This window comes from Miscanthus floridulus, chromosome 10 (genome assembly GCF_019320115.1).
Source record: "Miscanthus floridulus cultivar M001 chromosome 10, ASM1932011v1, whole genome shotgun sequence".
Taxonomy (NCBI): domain Eukaryota; kingdom Viridiplantae; phylum Streptophyta; class Magnoliopsida; order Poales; family Poaceae; genus Miscanthus; species Miscanthus floridulus.
In genome coordinates this window covers 3,740,397-3,764,681 of record NC_089589.1, presented here as the reverse complement: position 1 = coordinate 3,764,681, position 24,285 = coordinate 3,740,397, and the positions used below count along the sequence as shown (strand labels likewise).

At 42.5% G+C, this 24,285-nt stretch overlaps 1 long non-coding RNA gene across 1 annotated transcript; it reads right to left on the bottom strand.

The window, feature by feature from the left end:
• Window positions 1–12,343: 12,343 nt before the first annotated feature.
• Window positions 12,344–15,812, bottom strand: LOC136486098 (uncharacterized). The gene is made up of 5 exons (XR_010766664.1): window positions 15,734–15,812; window positions 15,062–15,637; window positions 14,804–14,964; window positions 13,918–14,217; window positions 12,344–12,809 (listed from the first exon to the last, which is right to left on the bottom strand). It is a non-coding gene; the product is annotated as an uncharacterized lncRNA (long non-coding RNA).
• Window positions 15,813–24,285: the final 8,473 nt, after the last annotated feature.

The window sequence follows — 24,285 nt, the reverse complement described above, 5'->3', positions numbered from 1 at the left end:
AGAGTCTGGCATGCTTCGTCCTGGCGCCGAACGTAGCCTTTGTTGTTATCCGCTGGCGCTATCTGTGGAAAGCCGATTCCATTTTCTACATCTGAATCAGCTGGTCCCGATCTGCACGTAACTGATTCCTTAGTAATATGATCTTGGGAGCTTTCGAGTCCCTGCAACATCTTCTTCTAAATTTTGGTGTAAACCAGTCCTCCGGGCAATAAGTGTAGCTACGTTCTTATCTATTTAGGAGCATCAACGTTTGATGTTATTAGTTTCACCTCATTAGCTACTCTAGTATTAGGTCCCCAATAATCATCACGAGGATAATGTAGATATATTGTACCCAATATTCGCAAGCTCCCATCTCCATGATTTGCGCTTCGTCCTGCACGCGCCATCGCTGCACCATCTACCTGCACCGCTGCCCGCGTCGCATGCCGGCGGAGCTTGCGCGAGCTCGTGCGTGGCCACCCGTCTCGGCTCGCCGCGGCCGCGCAGCTCGTGGCTGCCCAGCCCCGGATCGCTGCGGCGCGCCGTCGTACGTGTGCGGAGCTCGCGCACGGTCGTCACCAGGGCCGTCCACGGAGCTCGCGCTGTCCCGTCCTCACCCCTGTGCAGTTCCCAGCGCTGCACAGCCTCGGTTTGCCCGCGCCGTCCTCTCCGTAGCGGGCGGGGTCAACTCGCGCGCCACCGAGACGAGGCTCACGTCTCGTCCTGGCCGGCCGCCTCGTCGACACTCGTCCTAGCCAACCCCGGCGGTCGTCGATATGCTTTTTGGATTAAAGGCCTAGCCCAGCTTTATTAGAAAGCGTATGCAGACCCCAATCCGACCTGGGGTTTCCTGTTTTACATAAAGCGCCACAGAAAACAGGTTTTAAGTAGCCACATAACAAACTTAACACGACTTCAACTGACAGCCCGAGGGAACGTCGTCGGTGTGCTCACCGTGTACTTGTGTGTGCCCACGAATGAACTGACCTCTCATACATGGGCTCCGCCACGAAACGCGGCTGCGCTGCTGCCCGTCGCTTATTAGCATGTTGTCTGATTTGAGGTAATGGTGTCTTCAAGGTCTGATAAGTCTTGTACATGTATTATTTCTTTTTGTCACTTCGCTGCAACGGACCTCAAAACCAGAACCAATGTGTTCCCATAAATAAGACGTGCAAAAATATTTTTAGACTACACTTGTCAAAAACACTATTATTTCTAGTGAGCCTAACCAATAGAAGGGCAGCTGCCCCAGCTAGTAATAACAAACTTAAAAGTTTTTCACACTCCTTATACCAATTCTGACATATTGTAACCTCTCTATTAGAAATCCTGCCTCTTATCAGGCCCTTGCATAAAAGTTTTAAAGTCAGACACTCAGGTGTCTATACAAGTATATAAGCTTAAAACACATAAACCTTTGCTTCCTAATCAAAGGGCAGTCCCACGACGTGAGGCACCTACCTGGATTGATGTTACGTTCAGACCACACAATAGTTTACAAGCTCTTATGATGAGAGATCCAATTACAACAGTGTGAAGATTGACAAGCGCTCATGGCTAAATTTTAGAAACGACAGCGTTGACTCTCTTTGCATCCTTCGATAAATAAAATTGGGTCTTGAGTTGTTTTGTCTTAAATTTCTTTGTTTGTCTTAAAGTGTTGGGTTGTAAAAAAAAAGTTGGTTCGTTCCTCTTTAATATAAAGGAATAAAAGCCAGAAACTTCTTTTTATTATCTACTAAAAAAAAGGTGTTCCAGTGATATGACTTGACCACGACGGGTGCGGGGGACCAGATTCTAATTCCACAATCCCCTCAGCCGCAAGAGGGAATCTATATATGCGATGCACTTTGTCGGGTAATTTAGTTTAGCCGTCCACATCTGCTTTTGCTTGTACTGTAGAGACGACTACACCTTGCTTTAGCAGTTGCTGCCCTCCCTTACTTCAGAACCTAGCAGTGCTGAAGCAGAACCCTGCCCTCGACTCGAGGTCAGGAGATAAGTTGATGCGCCTGCGTTGTGCAAACCAAGGCAACACATCTGCAGCCTATTCATTTGGCTGTCGCTTGTCGTAAACGATCGTAAATTTCCAGCCGGAATAGTATTTTTTTCTCACACAAACCAGTCAGCAGTATTTCTTCACGAACCAGCAACGAAACGAACCAGCCAACCGAACAGGCTGCTGAGCTCCAAGTATTTTGCTCTACTACTCTGCCACCTCTTCGATCATTCAGTCGTCGTCCACCCTATATATTGTTGGATTTATTATGGGCTAGGCCCATTTATATATTCAATAAATCAATAACTCTATGGCTTGTAATTGTGGGTATTATTATTTGTACCGGATTGGAAGTTAAAAGGGCGTTGACTCAACTTAAATGATTGGAATGGATCCGTCTAATTTGAGAAGTTGAGAAACGGACAAGGGCGTGCCACACGCGCGCGCCGCCGCCACCGGCCGGGGCGGGGCGTGGTGTGTTAATTTTTAGCACCCACTAACTCGACCTGACGCTTGATCTCCCTGAGTCTCTCGATCTTCCCGGCGCATGCCTCCGAGGCTTCTCGGCTTCCATTGCGATTCTTCCAACTCCAGATAAAAGAGAGAACATATTCCAGAAACAAAGTTTAGTTGCTCGATAGCTTTCCTCATCTCGTAACTCTGCGCGCACGGAGGAGCGAGAGGGCAGGTGCCTCCGAAGCCCTTGTCGTTCGGGACCTTGCACGGGGGATCGGCAATTAGGTTTTTGGGGAGCGTCTACGCGACTGCCCAAGAGTCTCCGTCTCCGTACGTCGTCTTCTTCCCGATCACCGGCGTCTCCTTCCTCGAGGAAACATTTTCTTCTCCTACAGCATGTCGACTTCGGAATCACGGACGGGAGGGTATGATCGTTTCATCTTCTCTCAGTTTGTTCCATATGTCTAGTCTTGCTGTTTCATAAGATGTCTTATGTCTGTTTCTGTCAAATATATGCTCTGCGTATGTGCTTTATTGTTACAGTCATGTTGCTTCATATGTAGCCTTATGCTTGTTGCAAATATGAGATGTATATCATGCCAGTTTCTCTCTATTATGATTTATGAATCAAGTTCACATGTTTTTTATTTTCATATGTTTCACATGATACATGATCTAGCATGTATTTTCACCATGGATATAATCGATATCATGATTTCAATGATTAATATTTCTTTATATGTCATCATCATGCTGTTAAATTATGGAATTAAAATGACATGGAAATTGCCTATTATTCTAACATATATTTCCTTGTACTCCTTCGCCTGCTATATATACTTTCTGCTTGCACCTGTAATTTGTTGGGTAAATAACATGAGCTTTCTTCTAACTGGTCTCAGCTAGGTAATGAACTGAAGGCCGAACACTCCCTAGTCATAGATCATGGCAACTACAAGGATGCTGTCCTATTGATTCTTCTCTACTTGTGGTATGTTCAGCTTACCCTGGTTCACTGGTTTTCACGTTTCTTATTTCTATTCGACCGACTCGAGGGAGGAGGCTACCTTCCTTGGCTTAGGGGCACTAAAACTTGATCTGCTCTGAGGGCTCTTGTTTTGACACAACCTCTGGTTTTTCTCAAGCTTCTCAGGTTCTGCCAAGTGTACATGATATACATTCATCTCTGCTTTGCCGGGTAATTTAGAATTATATATAGATGTAATTTATGGGTTTTAAATTATTTTTCATAATAATAGATGTTTTAATTTAGTTGTAGATTTAAGGGGAAATTTTAGTTTCTTTAATAATGGCATAAGAGGATTTTTTTTGAAGTGTCACGGGGGACAATCCCCACTTGAATAGTTTTGATATATTGTGAACAGCCTCGTTTCTGGGGAATGAGGCAAAACCCTTTCGTCCGGTTAATTATCGAAAACCGGACTAAAACCATACAACGGCCCTAGCACAAGGGTGAGGTTGTGGCATATCCACTAATAAGGAAAATAAAACAACAACAACAACAACAACAACATGCCCCTGCCCCAGTGAACGGTGGCACAAACACAAAAATACCAGGAAGAAGAGAAAAGCAACACCACCATTACCACCAAGGCACATGAGCTCTTAGGCGATGCCTTAGCGAGGTAAATGAATTCAAAACGTAATCATCATCGGCCAAGCAGGAGCTTAGCAAGGCTTTCGCCCAAGTCTTCTGCCGAGGAGAACTACACATTGACCTGGCTGACCGAGGAGAGAAGGCCGCAAGAGGTTCCTTAGCGAGGACTTCAAGAAGGAAATCCACTCGAGGGCGATCGTCGTCGTCGGTCCAGCATAGAGCTGGGCTGGCCAGAACCCCGACACGCATGGTATGGGGGTGCACTGGGGGTGGGGGCGCCGGCCGCCGCCACATGGGGAAGGCAATATCGGGGCTCGCGGACACAACCGTGGTAGGTCATGGTGCGCTGCGCAGGGGGAGTGGCGTCGGCCGCCGCAACATGGGGACGACAGATCAGGGCTCGGGGCGTCGGCACGCGGTGCGCCGCGCTGGGGGGTCAGTGGCGCCGGCCGCCACCACACAAGGACAACAGATCCATTTCTGGGAAGTCCAGAAAGGGGGATCGGGAACATGACCGCGTGGACTCACGGTGCGCCGTAGGAGGGAGGGGTGCCGGTGGCCACACGAGGGTGGAGTATCCAGGCCCGAGAAGCCTAGAAGAGGGGTGGCTTAGTATGGTGACCGTGGCGGGTCACGATGCGCCACGCTGGGGTTAGTGGCGCCGGCCGCTGCCACACAGGGATGGCAGACCATGACCGTGAAGCTCAGAAGGGGGGCTCAAGGACGTGACCGCGTCGACTCACGGTGCGCCGCGCTAGAGGAGGTGCCGCCACACGTGGACGGCAGATCCAGGCCCAGGAAGCCTAGAATGGGGCTCAGTGACGCGACCATGGGGGGCCACGGTGCGCCACGCTGGGGGTAGAGGCGCCGGCCATCGCCACACGAGGACGACAGATCCAGGCCCAGGGCGTTGGGTCGCGATGCACCACGTTGGAGGGAGGGCCGCCACTAGCCGCCGCCACACGGGGATTCTGTTGAGAGAAATGATTGCTAAAAAGAAGAAGATATCTCACGAAAACAAATTAAGAGGAGAATGTTGTAATTAATTTATTTTCTTGAGATGAGAAAAAAATAAATTGATTAGTGGATGCTATACACTGGTTGAACCTTCAAGTTTCTAACAAAGTCCGAAAAAGTGAAACTAGACGCAAGTATGAGTTGAAAAGATGCAAGTCAAAAGCAAATTGAGTTGTGCTAGTTAAGAGGTGCTTGATACTACTAAAAGCTACTGGATTGTTCATGCACCATGAAATGTGATAGCCTTGAGTGTGTATGTGTCTGAGAGAAGAGATAATGAAGACATGAGTTTGAAGAATAACACGTCCCACTGATTTTGCCGTATTCAATTCCTAACACAAATGCCTGTATTTACCGAAAATTTTGGCAAAATGACACTGTAGCAGTTTTCGTTGTTATTTAGCAATTAGTGTCCAATCATAGTCTAATTAGGCTTAAAAGATTCGTCTCGTTGATTTCGTCTAAACTGTGTAATTAGTTTTATTTTCTATTTATATTTAATACTTCATGCATGCGTCAAAGATTCGATGTGGCGGGAAATCTTGAAAAATTTAGCATTTTGGGAGGGAATTAAACGGTACCTTGCTTGGGCGTACGCGTACCCTACAAGCAAGCTGATGCTGATGTAAATAATTGATGAATCCGGTGGCCTGAAACTGTCGATTAGGCAGCGCACAGCCTAGGAGTGTCTGTTATCGAACAATACAAAGAGGTCCCAATCATGTCAGCAGTGTTCTGGCCCAGCTGCCTGCCGTGCTCCGTGCTCGTGGTCGTGGAGCTCGTGGTGCCCGACTGCCCGGTGCCCCCTTCCCTGCCCGAGCGCGCACGCACGGGGAAAGGACAAGCATCAAGCAGGCACTGGCCGAGCTGCCGGGTGGGACCGGGGCGGCGGGCGATCGGATGAATCCGATCGAGATCATATCAGAGCAAGAGAAGATGCATGCATCGACTTGCTTGATTGGTTGCATCTTGCACGCCACTGCTTGGAGCCACAGGGGAGTAGCAAACTATTCGTCTCGGATATGATGCCACCGTAGCGTCTCCATCGGCGGAAGCTCGTCGCCCGCCGGCGTGGGCACGGCAGGAGCCAGCAGGTCAATGCGTGCGGCCGACCATGCCGGGCACTGTCCACAGTAGTATGCAAGCCTGCACGTGGATAGGTCATGTGTCCGGATCACATACGAAACACGAAGAGCATGAGAGCATTTTAGTAAGTAAAAGATGAATAGAAGAATCACTTTGGTTTTTAATATTATATTATTATCATTGATACGCATTAAGCATTAATTGGTGTATATAAGATCAGGTAATTACAGCGACCTTAGCGTCTTCACAAAGTTTATTTCACCATGCTCCTATGCGAGCACCTTTAGGAGTATAACATAACGGAACAAGTATATACATAATGTTAGGAGGAAGCTCATTCATTTAGGTTTGAGTTCTCGACTTCATGTTGAAACTTGAATGCAGCACTCCACCCGGCGGCGAGAGCATGCAGCGGCAACGGCGACGGCACAGCAACCCGACAGTGGCCAGCGCGCGCAACCCGTTCGACGGTAGGTGCGCCATCTCGTCATCGCCGAAAGCAGCGGCCTTCATTGTTGCTTTGACATCCAACAAAGGCCCGTTCGACTTGCTGAATTTTGACTAAAACTGGCTGAAAAGCACTGTTCTGACTGAATTGTTGCGAGAGAAAAACGCTGTTCCAGCTGAAAAAAAGAAGCCGAACAAGTCGGATATGGGATAAGCCGAACGGGGCCAAAGCAAAGCGTGTGCAATCTTGGCTCGCTGGTCTACGTGCATTGCGTCACAACTCCACGGCAGCTTCCCGGAAGGTTCCTCTTTGCTTGTTGGGCCCTCCATCCTGTGGCATGAAGCCACATTTTTTTCTCCTAGTTCTGGCAACCCCTGTTCGGCATGCACACTTGCACAACTGCACGCGTTTCCAGCTAAAAGTCCTTTTTTTCTTTTCTTTTCGCTCTATCTTTGCACTTCACCAAAGACTCAGAGTCGGTCAATTACTCTTGGCTCTGCTTCTCTCTTTGTTCCGTAGAACAGTGCAGCGCGTCAACTTTTGTAATGACAACACCTTATTATGGAATAATTATTCTGATATTTTTTTAGATAATGGAAGAAATATCTGGTTTCAACCCCGCTCATAAGTGAGGATTTCAGACTATATAATTACAAAAAAAAACTAGACTCACAAAAACGACAAAATTTCAGTTCACAATCTATCCTAGACATAACGGGCCCCATGAACCATTCATGGAAGAACATATTTTTCTCCGAGTTTTGGCAACCCCTGTTCGGCATGCACACTTGCAGAATTGCACACTGAGTACTATGCTCTTTCTAGACACGCGTTTCCAGCTCAAAGTCCTTTTTTTTTTCTTTTCACACTATCTTGGCACTTCACCAAAGACTCAGAGTCGGTCAATCACTCTTGGCTCTGCTTCTCTCTTTGTTCCGTAGAACAGTGCAGCGCGTAAACTTTTGCGATGACAATACTTTACTCTGGAATAATTATATTCTGATATTTTTTTAAATAATGGAAGAAATATCCGGTTTCATACTCACTCATAAGTGAGGATTTCATACTACATTATTACAAAAAAGTTCTCACACTCATGTTTGAAGTTGACTCACAAAAATGAGAAAAATTCAGTTCACAATCCTAGACATAACAGGTTATCCATAGAGACAGAAAAAAAGATAAGGCCGATGTCTTCAAGGTCTGACAAGTCTTGTACATGTATTATTTTTTTTTTGTCACTGTCGACACAGAATTTCGTCCCGTGCCGAGGACACACGCAGCAAGCCAGAAGGGTCCGCTCGATGGAGCAGATCCGCCTAGCTTCAGCGCGGGGATGATCGATCCTGCGCAATCCTCCCGAGGCGTGCCAGTCAATTTGACCCTGCAATTGACAATGAGAGAAAGTTCATCGGTAATTAAGGGCAGAACTTACCGGTGTTGCCAGACAGTCCCGAATGTGCGGCTATGAGAGCCGATATGAAACTACTCCTAGTTTCTGTCCTCAGGCCGATGACTTATCTGTCCAATGTTATTGGTTACCGACAATATTGGGCATGTCCAGCTCTTTTGCCGGAAACAACCAGCCAGAGTGTTGTCACTGCAGCTCTTACTCATTTTTTATTCTACTAGCTAGGCTGTAAACCATTTTCATTGACTTCATTTATACTCCATCCATTCTAAATTATAAGACGTTTTAACTTTTCTAGATACATAATTTTTGCTATACACTTAGATATATATACACCATATCTAGATCCACAGTGGAAGTAATAATATATATATAAAAAATAAAACGTATTATAATTTAGAACGAAGGGAATATATGCGAGGTCACCTACTAATACCCTTTACCTACCCTTGATTTAAAAGATGCTAGCTCCTGCATAGGATCCTCATCGCCAAGGAGCAAACCACTGCACTGTATTCCGTTCGACCTTTATCCAGGTTTTTTTTTTGAGGACCTTTATCCAGGTTATTAGTGGTACATCTCTGTGGAACTGCATGCGATTTCAGAATCTTCAACATATATATCCACTTGGTCTGGATTCTACGCTTTCAGGACAAACTCTTGGTGCCACGCGCCGTAGAGAATGATTACTCTTCGAAATGTGTAATTCACTAATTAACCCATCACGCTATAGCACGACCACGTGACCTTCGTATCGATGCCGCCCTTTGCCACCAACTTCCATCAAGCCTATTTTTTTTTTCATCCCAACCCATACGGACTGGAGAGGACCCGAAAGTATTGAGCAAGATTTTGAATCAAATCCCTCTCGACCCCTTCTCCAAACGACTTGGATTAATTGGGGATGAAACGACCCTGGGTCAAGGGAGGAGGTTCCCCGGGGTTGCTTTCTGCTTCCCCGGCGTTTTGAACGTTGAAAAGGGCAGTTCATCGTGATCGTGGAGCAGTCTGCAGTCCTGAAAGAATGGAAAACAATCTGAGAAAAGGGGATCAAAGGAGAATAATTCATCCTATCCTAGCTACAGCTGACTAATTCCTTCCCGACAATGTCCGTTACATCTGCGGTGCACGACCAACGACACCCAAGCCCGTGGTCTCTTCTCCTTGGCCCATGACTAGCCGTTATAGCAAAAGACAGCGCAAATCAAGGAAGTCTGTGAGATTACCAGAAATAAAATTGCACTGAACAGTACAGTATCCATCATGTGCATGCATGGTCAGCTTTCCGGGCTGTGTGCGGTCTCAAGTTGCCCTGGCATCTTCACGCTTTGTTTCTGTTAATTGGGCTCAAGTTGGGTCCTCGTTTGATTTGGTTTCTGTTAATTGCCATCTTCATCAGTGAACTAGACTTTTAATTGGCCGCATTGCTAACAGCACACATCTTTGAAATTCGCACCATATGCTGCTGGAGAGTCTCTAGGTCGTTACATCAACCTCTAGCGATGCAAGAACGTGTTAAGTCATCGGCCTTAGGACAGAAACTAGGAGTAGTTTCTATAGCCCAGTACACTGTGTCAAGAAACTATCCTTTGCAATGCAACGGTTCTACCCTTGAGTCACGCCACAATATTGCACCAGAGGTATATCATGATTCCATATATCTTCTGTCTCTTCTATCAAATTTGCTGTGGCATTTCCGCCAGAAACCATGCAGCGAACCGTTCGTACCCACTGAGTCGAGTACCGAAAGCTGGAGCCATTCAGCCTGTTCGCTTGGTCGTAAACGATCGTAAATTTTCAGCCAAAATAGTATTTTTCTCTCACACCAAATCAGCCAGCAGTAAATAATCCACGATCGTTTAGGCTGATTGTCGAGGCATATTAAAACGAAATATTGACAAATAGACACATGCATGTGGTGGCATCAAAATTGCAGCTTTCTGAACATGAACGCGACAATTGCTAGTTTCCAAGTTGCTTGGGCGTACGCGTACCCTACAAGCAAGCTGATGCTGATGTAAATAATTGATGAATCCGGTGGCCTGAAACTGTCGATTAGGCAGCGCACAGCCTAGGAGTGTCTGTTATCGAACAATACAAAGAGGTCCCAATCATGTCAGCAGTGTTCTGGCCCAGCTGCCTGCCGTGCTCCGTGCTCGTGGTCGTGGAGCTCGTGGTGCCCGACTGCCCGGTGCCCCCTTCCCTGCCCGAGCGCGCACGCACGGGGAAAGGACAAGCATCAAGCAGGCACTGGCCGAGCTGCCGGGTGGGACCGGGGCGGCGGGCGATCGGATGAATCCGATCGAGATCATATCAGAGCAAGAGAAGATGCATGCATCGACTTGCTTGATTGGTTGCATCTTGCACGCCACTGCTTGGAGCCACAGGGGAGTAGGGAGTAGCAAACTATTCGTCTCGGATATGATGCCACCGTAGCGTCTCCATCGGCGGAAGCTCGTCGCCCGCCGGCGTGGGCACGGCAGGAGCCAGCAGGTCAATGCGTGCGGCCTGACCATGCCGGGCACTGTCCACAGCAGTATGCAAGCCTGCACGTGGATAGGTCATGTGTCCGGATCACATACGAAACACGAAGAGCATGAGAGCATTTTAGTAAGTAAAAGATGAATAGAAGAATCACTTTGGTTTTTAATATTATATTATTATCATTGATACGCATTAAGCATTAATTGGTGTATATAAGATCAGGTAATTACAGCGACCTTAGCCTCTTCACAAAGTTTATTTCACCATGCTCCTATGCGAGCACCTTTAGGAGTATAACATAACGGAACAAGTATATACATAATATTAGGAGGAAGCTCCTTCATTTAGGTTTGAGTTCTCGACTTCATGTTGAAACTTGAATGCAGCACTCCACCCGGCGGCGAGAGCATGCAGCGGCAACGGCGACGGCACAACAACCCGACAGTGGCCAGTGCGCGCAACCCGTTCGACGGTAGGTGCGCCATCTCGTCATCACCGAAAGCAGCGGCCTTCATTGTTGCTTTGACATCCAACGAAGGCCCCGTTCGACTTGCTGAATTTTGACTGAAACTGGCTGAAAAGCACTGTTCTGACTGAATTGTTGTGAGAGAAAAACACTGTTCCAGGTAAAAAAAAGAAACCGAACAAGTCAGATATGGGATAAGCCGAACGGAGCCAAAGCAAAGCGTGTGCAATCTTGGCTCGCTGGTCTACGTGCATTGCGTCACAACTCCACGGCAGCTTCCCGGAAGGTTCCTCTTTGCTTGTTGGGCCCTCCATCCTGTGGCATGAAACCACATTTTTTTCTCCAAGTTCTGGCAACCCCCGTTCGGCATGCACACTTGCACAACTGCACGCGTTTCCAGCTAAAAGTCCTTTTTTTCTTTTCTTTTCGCTCTATCTTTGCACTTCACCAAAGACTCAGAGTCGGTCAATTACTCTTGGCTCTGCTTCTCTCTTTGTTCCGTAGAACAGTGCAGCGCGTCAACTTTTGTAATGACAACACCTTATTATGGAATAATTATTCTGATATTTTTTTAGATAATGGAAGAAATATCTGGTTTCAACCCCGCTCATAAGTGAGGATTTCAGACTATATAATTACAAAAAAAAACTAGACTCACAAAAACGACAAAATTTCAGTTCACAATCTATCCTAGACATAACGGGCCCCATGAACCATTCATGGAAGAACATATTTTTCTCCGAGTTTTGGCAACCCCTGTTCGGCATGCACACTTGCAGAATTGCACACTGAGTACTATGCTCTTTCTAGACACGCGTTTCCAGCTCAAAGTCCTTTTTTTTTTCTTTTCACACTATCTTGGCACTTCACCAAAGACTCCGAGTCGGTCAATCACTCTTGGCTCTGCTTCTCTCTTTGTTCCGTAGAACAGTGCAGCGCGTAAACTTTTGCGATGACAATACTTTACTCTGGAATAATTATATTCCGATATTTTTTTAAATAATGGAAGAAATATCCGGTTTCATACTCACTCATAAGTGAGGATTTCATACTACATTATTACAAAAAAGTTCTCACACTCATGTTTGAAGTTGACTCACAAAAATGAGACAAATTCAGTTCACAATCCTAGACACAACAGGTTATCCATAGAGACAGAAAAAAAGCTAAGGCCGATGTCTTCAAGGTCTGACAAGTCTTGTACATGTATTATTTTTTTTGTCACTGTCGACACAGAATTTCGTCCCGTGCCGAGGACACACGCAGCAAGCCAGAAGGGTCCGCTCGATGAAGCAGATCCGCCTAGCTTCAGCGCGGGGATGATCGATCCTGCGCAATCCTCCCGAGGCGTGCCAGTCAATTTGACCCTGCAATTGACAATGAGAGAAAGTTCATCGGTAATTAAGGGCAGAACTTACCGGTGTTGCCAGACAGTCCCAAATGTGCGGCTATGAGAGCCGATATGAAACTACTCCTAGTTTCTGTCCTAAGGCCGATGACTTATCTGTCCAATGTTATTGGTTACCGACAATATTGGGCATGTCCAGCTCTTTTGCCGGAAACAACCAGCCAGAGTGTTGTCACTGCAGCTCTTACTCATTTTTTATTCTACTAGCTAGGCTGTAAACCATTTTCATTGACTTCATTTATACTCCATCCATTCTAAATTATAAGACGTTTTAACTTTTCTAGATACATGTTAGTTGAGGGAGGGCTGCTGCATGTCCTCCGCTACACTTCCCTGCTTCATTCGGTCCTCTGCCCTGTTGAGTCCTGACCGATTTCCTCCATCATCCTACCAACCGCTATGTTGTCTATTTTCCCACCAAATTTGTATGACTGGCCAAGAGGAAACACAGGTTATGTTACAACATATATGTTCATTGAAATATACTCAAATTTAAAAGTCAGATACATGAGCACATTTAATTTGGGTATACAGAAAGCTCAATGGGAGATACTAAAATGCTAGGCAAGATTAAGACGAAGGCATAATTTGCATGTAAATAAGCTGCTAATCTGACTCAGTGGAATATGATAGATAGTTGCAAGGAAAAATAGCTTTGAATTTGCAAGTATTATTCAAGTGGCACCTCAGGTTTAGTTCTGAAAAAAAAAATATGTAGCAAATTAGCAATTGTCAGCACAGAAATCTTCTCTAGCCTCTGGATCAAGAACAATAAAATACACGCAGAGTCAGTATAAACCAAAAAGCTAAAAGGTTCATAAGATCGTGACTTGCAAGGAAACATCTTGAATCAGTGAAAAATAATGTTGAGTACCCATTGGCTTGGAAGTGAAGCGAGCACTTCAACTACGGTTGGCCACAAAATTTGGGCAAGCAAAATTTGAAATACATGTATGTTAATTTGTTCTCTAATTCTGTGTCAAGACATCAGTTCATATACATATAATTTTTAGAAAAAAAACCATACTCAAGCTTAGATTAGCTGTAAATGAATGTCTATAATTTTGTCAGGTCATTTTGAAAATACTAATTCCAGATTGCAAGAGATTAACATTATAGTACAGCCATAATCCCCTTTGCACCTCTGTTCTGTGGAGCCGGCGCAGAAGGTCGACCTGGTTAGGAGGGTAACCTCTGGTTGTAAAGGAACCTCGTACCTAAATGCGGAATCATCACATTAACATTCTAGACCTAGAGAGGAAAGCAGCTCCTAAACATAAAAAAGGCCACTAAAAATTGCAATCATGTACTGAACATTGTTATATGCTCTCAAATACAACCCTTTTTGGGTTGTTAGGCATCTTATCGACCAACTCCAACCCGAAACTGAAGGCATTGAGTAAGAATCTATTTAGAATACCGCATTTCAACTATCAATAGCTTAAATTTACAAGATGCACGAGAAATGGATTAAGGCTAGCTTAAATTTACAAGATGCACGAGAAAGGGATTAAGGCGGGTATAGGGGACCTGACGTACCGGAGGACTCCATCTGAGTAAGGCAAGCTTGGCATTCGACATGTGTGCAATCAAGATGTGGCAGCCCAGCAACCGGGCATTGCGCGTCCAAAAACAGAGCATAAAAAGTGAAAATAGAGGGTAAGTACCATTAGGGTACCACAAATTGTACAAATAAGGAAAAAAAGGAATTATCTTCAATACAACAGGAACACAGGGCGCATATAGATTACACACCAATGTTTCCGAAATAGTTGTCCCAAACAACAACCAGTCCACCACTGAAGGCTCTAACACCACAGGCATACACAGAAATGGCTTCTAGATATTCGGCATTGCATATAGAAAAAGAAAGGCGTTGAAAGAACATGATAAATCAAAAAAGGAGGGATCGGAAAGGAAAAGTAGTGATGAACAAATGAAGGCTAACTATTATATTTGCATGACAAAGGTAAGTTCAGATTTATTTATAACCTTTCCTATCATTACAGTGCTGCTTAAGCAATAATTCCATGGCTCTGAGATGTTTACTTATTTTAGAAAGATTAGTGAACTGGATTGATTAAAGAGCAAATTACTATTGTATGTATGATTCTTTATTCTAAAAATAGAAAGCGCGAGAAAACAGAGGATAGTTAGGAGATAACAACAACATGAATAACACACTAGCAACCCATTAGATTAAACAAGCAAAAGAAGAATAGAAAACTGGACAGGTGGACAGGTGTCAGAAATGTTGACTGTGAAAATAAAAAACGAGTAAGATGCATAACTGAACTGGTAAGAAAAATATTAGGCAAAAAGGTCCCTTACAGTAATCTGTAAATGATAGACACAAATAAGCTATATCTAGTAAGCTAAACAGCCGTCAGGCTCAATTCGTGCAACAAGGAAGAAAGAGAATTACCCAGGGGAGCAGATCATAGATCCATTTAATGGCAGATGAGATAATGCCGTGTTGCTGCAGCAGTGCTATACTGCTGTTTTGCATTGCATCTTCGTGCAAATATATTCCAGATCCATGAGCAAAAATATCAGAATCAGACAATCTTCTTTAGGGTCTTCGATCTACACACAACAGGGTAAAGTCAGATCCCCATCCCCAACATTAAAAGGGACCAAAATTGGGGCATCGAATGTGAGTCTGGATGGATGGGTACCATACCAGGGAATGGTTGGGGTGAGCGATTCTGCTCGTACGATCGTCGCGTTGCACGCCTGAAGGAGATGATGCCGATGGCGTCGCCTGAAATTGATCCACCATGGGCAGCGTTCTATGAGGCTGCGGATTAGGTGAGGCCGCCGCCGCCGCCACCGAATCAAAGCAGAGGGGCTCTGTCGACGGACGCTGTGGATGCCGTGGATACGACGCCGAATCCTCAAGTATGGCCAGGACGCCGCCGACGCCGAATCCCTCAGGCATGGTAGCTGCGGATAAGGCGCTACCACCGCCGCAGATTCACTCAACATAGGGATTGGAACAAGGTGAAGAGGTGGAGACGAGAAGACACTGCTGCCAGCTCGAGGCAACAAGATGGGTAGCAGCCGCGGGCCCAGGTGTAGCGGGCTCACCGGCGCCGAACAAGGGAGCAGGGGCGGCGGCGAGCTGAGGTCGTGCGGCGGGGACGGGGATGGGGACGGGGGCGGGGGCGAGCTCAGGCCGTGCGGCGGCGAGCTGGGCTCGTGCTGCTGCGGTGGTGGCGATCTAGGTTTGTGCGAAGAAACCGGCGTCTCCCACGATCTAAAAGTGGAACCAAAAAATAAAATTATTATTAATTAATAAATAAAAAACGGAGGTGGGTGCAGTACAAGAAAAAAAAAGAGGGGGATGACGGACCAGCGCCCACCGATTGGGTGGCTCGGGGTCGGAGCGGGTGCGTCGGGCGGGCTAGGGTACTGATTATTATTCAGCACCCAGGGCAATATATATATATATATATATATATATATATATATATATATAGATATATATATATATATATATATATATATATATATATATATATATATATATATATATATATATATAATATATATATATATATATATATATATATATATATATATATATATATATATATATAGGAAGAGTATATTAAGTAGCCATCTAAAAAATAAGTTATTCTGTAGCTACCTCCATTTATAATAATTTTATATACTAATTTATGATAATGTCAATACATATTTACGATAGTTGGGTTACTGTAACACATGGGGATATTTACCATAACGTTATAGTAAACCACTTAGTAAAGAGTTACTATAATCTCGTAAATTAACATAGTAATTATCGTAACTCAAAGTGGCTACAGAATAAGTTATTTTATAGCTGGCTACAGGGTAGTAGTTCTATATATATATATATATATATATATATATATATATATATATATATATATATATATATATATATATATATTGTTTACAATAAAATTTAGAAAAGAAGAACGCGGGAACTCGAAGCTTTTAAGATTGCATTGTCAAGGAATCGATTAAATGAGAATTGGTAACAGCTGATTTAGATACAGTATCGGAATCAGCTATTTTATGGATAACGTCAGCAGATAACATCAGCGAGTTGTATTTTGGACAGCACCAGGAAAGACGTGTCGGACTCTAAAAAAGGGAAAGATTGGGCTCTAAGTTATTATTGAAATTGGAAAATTTTCTTTTATTTCAAGAATTGTAATGAGTCGTACTCGAATAGGATTCATGTTTAGGTCCTGGGTATAAATACAAGACCCCGGTTATTGTAACAGGACACGAACACATAATCAATACAATCTTTTCGGCTTTCGTCATCGCATTAGGAGTAGGAGTACTATAGATCTCGGCGAGTTCTTTAGCAAGTTGGACTGCATCGGTTGATTGACCTCTTGCTTGTTAGTAAGTACCGTCACGACTTATATTATCATTTGTAAGGCTGCATCAACCGATTGATCTCTTACATATTGTAGTGTAAGTTAGTTATCGATTCGTATCTTGGTTTGCAAGGCTACATCAGCTGACTGATCTCTTGTAGATTTTGATATTAATCACAGTTATCGATCTTGTGTTAAGTGATTCATTATTTAACACAATATCACCAATTATCGAATTAATTAAGATTAGTAAGGCTTCTCTTGCTGTTTTTAGTTAATTCATCCGGTTATCGATCTTATTATAATTAATATTTTGTTAGTTATAATAATTTCACAATTTATCCTGTCAAGATTGAGATAGATCGGCATCATATCACATTAGTCGATCGTCTTTGAGCTTTATCACAATCAAATCTTAAATTTGATGATTTGCCTTGCAAGATTGGTTGTTTTATCTCAATCTTGATCGTGCATGGTACGCTTTCGAGGGTATGAATTAATTATAGATGAAATTGATAGTTAATAGAATTTGATCTATCGTTGTTACCACAGCTGCATCGATCCGGTCGAACCACACTGGTGGAACTTTAAATTAGATTTTGTTGATCATCGAGTTTGTTTATAAACAAGACATGCACCTTGTCTGTTTGCTATGCCTAAAATCGGCTATTTTAGCCGATTATGTGTGCTTTTAACATATATAGTGTGTACCATGAAACCATCGAAACATGAATAGATCTACATGCTTTCTGGATTTGATTTATTATCGTTATCATAACTGCATCGATCCGGTCGAACCTCACTGTTGATGGTGATAGATTAGATCTGGTTTGCTTATGAGCTTATTCATGCTAGATAGTCGATTGCATACACGTTATAATATTCCCTTTATGCCTGAATCGGCTATTTAACTGATAGCTTATGCTTTAAGAGATGAGTACATTAATCTTGGCAAATTGGGTGTATTGTACTTATTTTTGTCTTGGTTAACCAGCCATCATTAATGTTGTCATGATTTGCAAGCATCGATTATTTTGAAACACGTTGTTAACATTCAATTTTAGCCGATTTCTTTGCTTTCTTTCATGGACATGCTGCATATCTATTAGTTAGTCGATGGCCTCACATACTGGCTCTCAGAGCCACACATTCTATTGCTAATTGGAGTGACCTTAAGAAGAAATTTCATACATATTTCTATACTGGGATAGTTGAAAGAAAGATCACAAATTTAACAACTATAAAGCAAAGAGCTAATGAATCGGGTGTTGGGTTCCTTCGGAGATTTCGAGAAATAAGAAAACTATGCTTTTCGTTGAATTTGACTGATGATCAATTAGCTGCATTGGTTGTTCAAGGAATGTTGCTAGCTTAGAGAGAAAAGTTGCTTGGGCAAGAATTTGACAATTTGGGTCAATTGGCACAACGGGTAGCAGCACTCAATATCTAATTTCAGAATATGCGCAGGAATACCCGATTTCAGAAGAATGCTGCAATGGCTGGTGCTTATCATCCATATTTAGTTGATGATGATGATTGTTGATGGTAGTTAAAAACCAATTTAAACCGTCAATTAAATATGCATAAGGGCATAAATATAATCACCAATAAAGGTCTAGGGGTTTAAACTAATAAATTCCATAAGTTCTGGTGAATTTATGTTTTCAGCAGGGTTCAATCAGAAAACCGCCAAGGAGGACCTAAACATCAAAGGAAAATATAGAATTTTGATGCGATACATACGTGGGAAGGCTCTAGAAGGATCCAGAAGGCGAACCACCGAAGCGGGGGCCCACCAGCTGCCTGGTGGGGTCGCCTGGCCTGTGGGTGGGGCCGCCTGGCCTGCAGGTGGGGCCGCTCGACCCCCCTTGTCCCACCTGTCAGCCAACTTCATGAGGCAGTCTTCCACCGCCTTTGAGGATGCATCTAGGCCGTTGCTTAAGTCGGTTTGATCCAAGGGCTCATGTTGGACCCTCAGGACTATATAACCAGACCCCTGCCTCCCCCCTGGCTCATAAGTCATCAAGTCATCTGAAGACAGAAACCCTAATCTCGTCAGAGCTCCTCCTCCTCCATAGCATAGCTAGTTAGGATAGATCTAGAGGGAGGCAAGCAGGACTTCGCTTGGATTCCCGATCTTGTCTAGAGCATGGTTTGTTATGAACTCTTGTACCCCTCTCTCTCTTGTTTCCTCATTATTTTTAGATGCTAGTTATAAGTGTTATGACAATATCAATATTCATCTTATTCATGTTCTTCATTATGATGTTCATCGTCTACTTTGATTATATATCTAGTATAGCTAGTTTATCACTGTGTTTATGCATAAGTTTGTATAGCGCTCACTCCAAGGTACCATGGGTGGGTGGTCGATATTGTGTAAGCATGGTGCTTATACGTTCTTTACCTGCGGATACACCCTATATTCTGGGTCATGTGGTAGATCGCGAATGTGACACTCCCATTGAGTCCTTTGTAGTCCACTCCCCGAATATAGGCGCACGTAGGGTCCGATTACGAAGGTAGAACGAGCTCTACCATCAATCTTCCTTAGTAATATCCCTTCTATGTAGATATAATGATGATCTTAGCCATGATTACTAGGTGTAATTGCACTAATTAAATGTATGCTTTGACTTGTAATTAGGAATGACTTAGGAATTATTCCTCTAACATTCTATCTGACCATGCTAATGCTATAAAAGGAGTGCTCTAAGTGATTTATCACTATCATTACTTATCATATATATATATATTATCCTATGACTTATCACTGTTATGAGTAGAGTATTGGCTATGGTTTATTTCTCCTTCAATAGTATAAGTTGACAATACATATCCATGATAGACCTTTCCAGTGGTAAAAATATAAATAACGATAACTGGAATACTCTCGGGTAAAATGCTACAATGGTATAATTATCTGTGTGCTTGCGGATACTTCATTTATAGATTTATATATATTCTCTCTAGTCACTTGCATTAATAAAGAGCTTCTTAGTGTTATTCTAGTAGTAATACTATGTAGTACCAACATATATCTTTCGCATCATCACTATGGATGACAACCTAGTTAAGTTAGGAGATATAAGTTTATAATAGGTGCTGAGTAATTCAACCAAGTGACACGTTAATAACTACCATTAACATTTCTGGGGTTGCTAAGGATTGGGATTTAGAACTTTGTTTTAGTAGCAACGTTAGAAATGTCAACAATGATGAAGATGATGAGGAAGAAGAAATTGCTACAACTGAATGGAATTGGGGTAAAAAGATAGTAATGGTTCCAAATCTTTAGAGAAAAGGAGGTGAAGAAAGTTATGATTTTAATGTTACAAAGGCAGAAAAGCTTTTTGATTTCTTGCTTGAGAAATGACAGATTAAATTACCTGCCACTCATGTTATATTACCTCCTGAACAGCTGAAGAATAAGAAGTTCTGCAAGTATCATAACACTACTTCTCATGCTACTAATGATTGTAGAATTTTTCAGCAACATATTCAGAGGGCTATTCAACAAGGAAAGCTTAAATTTGATACAGCTCGAAAAATGAAGGTTGATGATAATCCTTTTTTGAGAGATTAGAACATGGTTGATGCTAAGTTGTTCAAAGGGAAGGCTAAAGTGTTGACATCAGCTAAGGCAAGAGAAGCTGGGACAGTTGATCCATACATGTAAATATCGACTGATGAATACAGAGAAATTAAAAGGGCGTCATAATCAACAAAGAGCCGATATGAGCAGGGAGAAACATTGAGAACTGGTGCCATGAGGCCACATGTTACATCTCGCATCCTGTTGAATAAATAGCAACGGTAGAAAGAAAAGGATTATCAGCGCTGGTTAGAAGAAGAAGAATATCAGCGTCAACAAGAAGAAGAAAGATATGAAAGAGAACAAGCTGAGTCACATTGGAATTGTCTTTTATTCAGACATTGCTGTGATAAAGGTTTGAAATTGCCTACTAAAAATAATTGCCCATAATGCAGTGAACAATATTGAGAGTTTAGGCAATCTCAAGCCAACCGTCGGTCTTTCCGTGAATAAATTAAGTATTAATATAATGATATGGATTGGCGTATAAAAAATAGAAGTATTCATGATCAGCTTGGTAAGCGGGTTGTTGATCAAAATTGGACTGATTATGAAGAAGAAGATGAAGAAGAAGAGTATGTTTGGCGGGAAGGACAGTGGTGTCCAGGAGGTTTAACAAGAAGTTAGAAAAGAAGAGTACAACGCCTAAGGAGCTGAGAGTTAGAATAGGCTCAGAAATCTAGTAAACCTCAAGTGTGGCGTGCTAAATAAACAGCCGATAAGGATCAACCATAGGCTAATATTCAAATGGTTTTTCTTTTGCCATCAGAATTTAGGGCTCCAGCAGATCAGGAAGTATATTGGGATTTTGATGAATCAGAGTATGAAGAGATTGTAGCCAAGTTGACATTGACACAACAAGCTATATTTGATAAGCCAGTTAAACATCAACACTTAAAGGCTCTATATGTGAAAGGTTTTATTGATGGGAAGCCGATGAGTAAAATGTTAGTTGATGGTGGTGCCTCTTTTAATCTAATGCCTTATACTACTTTTCGCAAGCTCGGTAAGGGACCAGAAGATTTGATTGAGACTGACATGATGCTTAATGATTTTGGAGGTAATGCATCCAAGACCAGGGGACAATAAATGTTGAATTGACAATTAGAAGCAAAACTTTGCTCACTACTTTCTTTGTCATTGATGGAAAATGTTCATATAGTTTGCTCCTTGGTCGTGATTGGATTCATGCCAATTGTTGTGTGCCATCGACTATGCATCAATGCTTGATTCAGTGACATAGAAACAATGTTGAGTTGGTTTATGCTGACAATTCTGTAAGTGTAGCAACAACTTATCCAATGTATTGGGAGCTGGAGGATTTTGAGTGTTTTTTCTGATAGATTATGGGAAGGAGGCTTCATTAAAATCAATGATAAAGGCCAACAGCTGATCCGAGCTGTCGGCTCTGAAAGTTTGTTTTAATGGATAATCCAATAGATGGTACATATGGTAAACTAGGACATGGCTTTACGTTGGCTGATGAATTAGAAGAGGTAGATATTGGTCCTGGAGATAGGCCTAGGCCGACGTATGTAAGTGCTAAATTGGATCATGAGTACAAACGAGAATTGATAGATTTGTTAAGGGAATTTAAAGATTGTTTTGCTTGGGAATATTATGAAACACCTGGTTTAGATCAATCCATTGTTGAACATCGGTTACCAATCAAGTCTAGATATCGGCCATTTAAACAAGCTCCAAAGAGGTTTAATCCAAATATTCTTGATGATATTAAGGAGACTGAAAGACTACTAGAAGCAAAATTTATTCGACCGTGCCGATATGCAGAATGGATATCAAGTATAGTCCCTGTGTATAAGAAGAATGGAAAGTTGAGAGTCTGTATTGATTTCAGAGACTTAAATAAGGCTACACCAATGGATGGTTATCCAATGCCAATAGCCGATATGTTAGTAGATGCAGCTGCTGGGCATAAAGTTATTAGCTTTATGGATGGCAATGCAGGCTACAATCAGATTTTTATGGCTGTAGAAGATATAGCTAAAACAACTTTCAGATGTCTAGGTGCAATCGGCTTATTTGAATGGGTTGTGATGACTTTTGGATTGAAGAATACTGGTGCAACTTATCAAAGAGCAATGAACTATATTTTTCATAAGTTGATTGACAGGATTGTTGAAATCTATATTGATGATGTGGTAGTAAAATACAAAGGGTACAAAGAACATCTGGCTGATCTATGGGAGACTTTGGAGTGCACGAGAAAATATGGTTTAAAGATGAATCCTAATAAGTGTGCCTTTGGAGTATCAACTGGACAATTTTTGGGCTTTATGGTCCATGAAAGAGGAATTGAGGTTGGTCAGAAAAGCATGAAGGCAATTGATGAAGCAGTACCTCCAACTGATAAAACATAATTGCAATCTCTGCTTGGTAAGATTAATTTTATCAGAAGGTTTATTTCAAATCTATCAGAAAGGATTCTGCCATTTTCTCCTCTTTTGAAATTGAAGAATGATCAAGAATTTAAATGGGGTGATGTACAACAAAAAGTATTTGAGGAAATAAATGAGTATATGAAATCTCCACATATGCTGGTTCCTCCTCAGCAAGGCAAGCCTTTTAAGTTGTACGTGTCGGCTGATAGCCAAACGATTGGATTGGCCTTAATGCAAGAGTTTGAATGAAAAGAATGAGTTGTTTTCTATTTAAGCAGAAGGCTTTTTGATCCAGAAACAAGATATTCTCCTATTGAAAAGTTATGTTTATGCTTATATTTTTCCTGCACTAAAGTGCGATATTATTTATTATCGGCTGAGTGTACAGTTATGTCTAAAGCTGATGTGATCAAGCACATGTTGTCAATGCCGATATTAAATGGGAGAATGGGAAAGTGGATTCTTGCGTTATCAGAATTTGACTTGATGTATGAATCGGCTAAAGCAGTCAAAGGGCAGGTAATGGCCGATTTTATTACTCAACATCATAAGCCAAGCTCGGCTATTTGGAGCCAATGCCTTGGACACTGTTCTTTGATAGATCATCGTGCAAGCAGGATGGTGGCAGTGGTATTGTTATCATTTCGCCCCAGGGGGCAAGTTTTGAGTTTGCTTTTCAGATCAAACCAGTGACCACTAATAATCAAGCAGAGTATGAAGCTATTCTTAAAGGACTTCAGCTTCTTCACGAGGTAAAGGCCGAGTTAATCGAATTATTTGGAGACTTACAGCTAGTAATTAATTAATTGATCGGCCTGTATGAGTGCAAAGATGATATATTGAAAGGGTATTATAAAGAATGTTAGAAATTACTTGAGGAGTTTCCTCTTACTTCTCTTCAACATATTCCAAGAGTACAGAATCAAGAAGTCAATCGACTAGCTCAGAGTGCATCAAGCTATCGAGTATTCCAAGAAATTCTTAGCAGTGAAACTTTGGCTAATGATTAGAGAGTTGAAAGAGCTGATTATCTTAGGAATCCATCACAGAAGGCTACTAGGAAACTGAGGTATAAATCGACTAAGTATGTTTTGTTAGATGACCAGTTGTATTACAAAACAGTCGATGGAGTTTTGCTTAAATTTCTAAATCAAGAAGAAGTGAAAGTATTGATGGGAGAAGTGCATAAAGGAATATGTGGGGCTCATCAATCGGCTTATAAAATGAAATGGATTATTCGCAGGTCTAGATATTTTTGGCCAACAATATTAGAAGATTATTTTGAATATTATAAAGGGTGTCAGGATTGTCAATATTTTGGTAATATTCAGAAATCGCATGCGTCAGCTATGAATCCAATAATTAAACCATGGCCGTTTCGAGGTTGGAGAATCGACTTAATTGGCCAAATTTTCCCACCTTCAAGCAGGGGGCACAAGTTTATATTGGTAGCAATAGATTATTTTACTAAGTGGGTTTAGGTGATTCCTTTAAGGATGGTAACTTCAAAGAACATGGTTGACTTTGTCAA